This window comes from Lolium rigidum, chromosome 5 (genome assembly GCF_022539505.1).
Source record: "Lolium rigidum isolate FL_2022 chromosome 5, APGP_CSIRO_Lrig_0.1, whole genome shotgun sequence".
NCBI classification, from domain to species: domain Eukaryota; kingdom Viridiplantae; phylum Streptophyta; class Magnoliopsida; order Poales; family Poaceae; genus Lolium; species Lolium rigidum.
In genome coordinates, this window is record NC_061512.1 from 219,517,446 (window position 1) to 219,522,670 (window position 5,225).

Sequence of the window (5,225 nt, forward strand, 5' to 3'; positions counted from 1 at the left end):
TATAAAAGACATGGTATTCTTGCTTTAAGATCCGTAGGCGATATGTTGACAAAGAGTACACAAGATTCAATCAAGGTGATTGCCAAATGTCAACGTGTTATTGATGATGCTAATAGAAGTCCTCAATGATTCTATGTAATTTTTTTATTTGGGCACATTAATTGCCTTGTAATTTTCCTATTTGTTTTATTTGTGTATGTACTTGTGTGTATCATTGAAATCAGATTTTAGGCTCATGAAATTTAATGCAAGTTGACTAGTCAAACAAGTAGGGCCTTACAACAGATTGGGCCGGCTCACTTACAGTAGTGTGGGACCCACTTTCATTTTGGGCCGGCCCACTTCTTTAGTAGGCCGACCGGTTACACGATAATGGGCTCCACATGCTTATTGGGCCGGCCCACTATCTTGTTGGGCCAGCCCACTTGCTCTATGGTGGTCCCACATGGTAAATGGGCCGACCCTTTAATAGGAAGGTGGGACCCACCTGTGTTTTTGGCCCGGCCCACTATCTTGTTGGGCCGGCCCACTTTCTATATGGTGGACCCCACATACCAAATGGGCCGGCCCATTAACAGGAATGTGGGACCCACTCGTGTTTTTGGCCCGGCCCACTATCTTGGTGGGCCAGCCCACTTGCTATATGGTGGACCCCACATACTAAATGGGCCGGCCCTTTAACAGGAAAGTGGGACCCACCTGTGTTTTTGGCCCGGCCCACTATTTTGTTGGGCCGGCCCACTTGCTATATGGTGGACCCCACATACTAAATGGGCCGACCCTTTAACTGGAAAGTGGGACCCACCTGTGTTTTTGGCCCGGCCCACTAGCTTGTTGGGCCGGCCCACTTGCTATACGGTGGACCCCACACACTAAATGGGCGGCCTTTTAACTAGAAAGTGGGACCCACCTGTGTTTTTGGCCCGGCCCACTTGCTTCTTGGGCCGGCCCAGTTGCTGTAAGGTGGACCCCACATGTTAAATGGGCCGGCCCATTTAAGTTTTGACTAGTCAACATTAGAGGTTAGGCCCGGCCCACGTAACTAATGGACCAGCCCAGCTATATAGTTGACCGGTCAAACTATGCCATCTGGCCCGGCCCGCTTAAGACGTGGCAGGCCTCGTGTGGGCCTACCATCTACCACGGGGTTTCAGCCGGTTAACGCCGTTAACCGCGGCTAGCGGCGTACGCCACGTGTCGGTTGCATGACGTCGGCGGTCAACGGGCTCCCGGAAACACTTGGGCAACGGTCCGATTTTCCGTGGCAGAAGGGCGCCCAAGCGCGACGGACCGAAAAAATCGTCGTTGGACTTTGCCTGACGCAGTTTCGACAACAGAACCCATATCGTCGGTTTAGGCCCATAGGCGACGAAAAATGCCCCTTAGTTGACGATTTTGGGACGTTGTCTATCAGAACTTTTCTTGTAGTGTGTGGCCCCCCTCTGGTTCCTCTCGGGTGTTCTGGAAGCTTCGTGGAATTCTAAGATGTTGGGCGTTGATTTAGTCCAATTCTGAGAATATTTCCTTACTAGGATTTCTGAAACCAAAAACAGCAGAAAACAGGAACTGACACTTCGGCATCTCTTCAATAGGTTAGTTCCGGAAAACGCATCAAAAAGATATAAAGTGTGAATAAAACATGTAGGTATTGTCATAAAACAAGCATGGAACATCAGAAATTATAGATACGTTGGAGACGTATCAGTGATCCCATGTTGTAAGACTATTATGGTTTGTAATGAATGATGTTCTGTGATATCAATCTATTATGTCTCGCCAAAACAATATTCTTGGGATTGCGATGTATGGCATAATAGGCATCTGGACTTAAAAAGCCGGGTGTTGACAAGTTGGTATCTGAGCCATTGTTTGACCTTAGGAGACCCTAGTTAGAATGGACGTCTGAAAACTTAGTTTCAAAAACAAAGGTAGTGAATATTTATGAAAACTTATTCTCACTCTTATCCTGGAGATCTTTTCAAACTAAGAAATCCATGCTCTGCTTTTCATTATAATTCTACAGAAAATTTGGCACACTTGATCACCTCTCTAACTTACTCATCATAATTGTTCATAGATGGAGTACAACTGTAAGTCTTATCAGCTTGGCCACGGAAGAGACCTAATGTTCGAGAAGGATTTGGAGCAACTAGTTGAATATTTAGGACGCCCGTATCCCGAGTTCTTCGGAATACCACTCAATAATCAGTCGGAAAAACCACCTCGGTGGGAAGTTACTGCAGATCTGAGGGGAAAGCTTGGAGCCGCAACTTGGGAAACCATATGGTTTTCTGTAAAGGGAAACACTTGGAAGGAAGGAATAGCCAAAGCCATGCAAGAAGCAATTGCCCGCCTGTGTGGACAAAATGTGAACAAGATCAAGAACACTCGCTTCTTTTACTACCCAAGACATGACCCCATGGGAAGGCCAATCACCATGCCACCGCACCCGGAGATGAACCACTATGTTGCATACCTGGACTTCATGCTGTACAAGACCCGCAAAGAGTTGTACAATGCCCGCGCCTTTCGCCCAACACCTTACCCATGAAGAAGAAGAACCCACCACCCCGAAGGAAGAGCAGTATCACTAAAACACTTGAGTAGGTGTGAGTTGTATCTGTCCCTTTGTATCGTAGAACGAATAAATGGTTCTTAAAACCAACGGTGTGTTAGTTTTGTAATGTGTGATGTTTGGTATGAATGAAAAAAGTGTTGTTGGTTTTTACCACCTTAACACTACTCAAGTTTTCAAGATTTGAACTTTTCAAATTCTTATCCCACAAACCCTAGAAAAATTCCCTCTCATCTTGTGACTTACTATGAGTATCCCAAGAAGATGTTGAAGGTAGCCTCCCCAATACTGCTCCACCAGCCCAGCAACAGCGCCGTGTCTCAACTGGAAGGAACCCGAACAACCGCAACGGCCGTTTCTAACGTATGAATGCCACAGAAGCTTGATACGTCCCCAACGTATCGATAATTTCTTATGTTCCATGCCACTTTATTGATGATACCTACATGTTTTATGCACATTATATGTCGTATTTACGCATTTTCTGGAACTAACCTATTAACAAGATGCCGAAGAGCCAGTTGCTGTTTTCTGCTGTTTTTGGTTTCAGAAATCCTAGTAAGGAAATATTCTCGGAATTGGACAAAATCTTCGCCCAGGGTCCTATTTTTGCATGGAGGTTCCAGAAGACCGAAGAGGGAAGGAAGTGGGGCCACGAGGTGGCCACACCATAGGGCGGCGCGGCCCAGGCCCTGGCCGCGCCGGCCTGTGGTGTTTTCCCCTCGCGCCGCCTCTTGACCTGCCCTTTCGCCTACTTAAAGCCCCCGTCGCGAAACCCCCAGTACCGAGAGCCACGATACGGAAAACCTTCCAGAGACGCCGCCGCCGCGAATCCCATCTCGGGGATTCAGGAGATCGCCTCCGGCACCCTGCCGGAGAGGGGATTCATCTCCCGGAGGACTCTACACCGCCATGGTCGCCTCCGGAGTGATGAGTGAGTAGTTCACCCCTGGACCATGGGTCCATAGCAGTAGCTAGATGGTCGTCCGATACGTCTCCAACGTATCGATAATTTCTTATGTTCCATGCTACTTTATTGATGATACCTACATGTTTTATGCACATTATATGCCATATTTATGCATTTTTCGGAACTAACCTATTAACAAGATGCCGAAGAGCCGATTGTTGTTTTCTCGCTGTTTTTGGTTTCAGAAATCCTAGTAAAGAAATATTCTCGGAATTGGACGAAACTTTCGCCTAGGGTCCTATTTTTGCACGAAGCTTCCAGAAGACCGAAGAGATAACGAAGTGGGGCCACGAGGCGGCCAGAGGGCAGGGCGGCGCGGCCCAGGCCTTGGCCGCGCCGACCTAGCCTCTGGGCCCCTCGTGTGGCCCCACGCGTTGACCCTCCGCCTACTTAAAGCTTCCGTCGCGAAACCCCCAGTACCGAGAGCCACGATACGGAAAACCTTACAGAGACGCCGCCGCCGCGAATCCCATCTCGGGGATTCCGGAGATCGCCTCCGGCACCCCGCCGGAGAGGGGATTCATCTCCCGGAGGACTCTACGCCGCCATGGTCGCCTCCGGAGTGATGAGTGAGTAGTTCACCCCTGGACCATGGGTCCATAGCAGTAGCTAGATGGTCGTCTTCTCCTTGTTGTGCTTCATTGTTGGATCTTGTGATCTGCCTAACATGATCAAGATCATCTATATGTAATTCTATATGTTGTGTTTGTCGGGATCCGATGGATAGAGAATACTATGTTATGGTGATTATCAATCTATTGTTTATGTGTTGTTTATGATCTTGCATGCTCTCCGTTATTAGTAGAGGCTCTGGCCAAGTTTTTGCTCTTAACTCCAAGAGGGAGTATTTATGCTCGATAGTGGGTTCATGCCTTCATTGACACCTGGGACAGTGATAGAAAGTTCTAAGGTTGTGATGTGCTGGTTGCCACTAGGGATAAAACATTGATTCTATGTCTAAGGATGTAGTTGTCGATTACATTACGCACCATACTTAATGCAATTGTCTGTTGCTTAGCAACTTAATACTGAATGGGGTTCGGATGATAACCTGAAGGTGGACTTTTTAGGCATAGATGCAGTTGGATGGCGGTCTATGTACTTTGTCGTAATGCCCAATTAAATCTCAATATATTTATCATATCATGTATATGCATTGTTATGCCTTTCTCTATTTGTCAATTGCCCGACCGTAATTTGTTCACCCAACATGCTTTATCTTATGGGAGAGACACCTCTAGTGAACTGTGGACCCCGGTCCTATTCTTTACATAGCATTCAATCTACTGCAATTGTGTTTACTGTTTTCTTTGCAAACATCTTCCATTCGATACGTTTAATCCTTTGTTACAGCAAGCCGGTGAGATTGACAACCTCACTGTTTCGTTGGGGCAAAGTACTTGGGTTGTGTTGTGCAGGTTCCGCGTTGGCGCCGGAATCCCTGGTGTTGCGCCGCATCACATTTCGCGACCATCAACCTTCAACGTGCTTCTTGGCTCCTACTGGTTCGATTAAACCTTGGTTTTATACTGAGGGAAAACTTGCCACTATGCGCATCATACCTTCCTCTTGGGGTTCCCAACGGACGTGTACATTTACGCGCATCAAACACTTTTTCTGGCGCCGTTGCCGGGGAGATCAAGACACGCTGCAAGGGGAGTCTCCACTTCTCAATCTCTT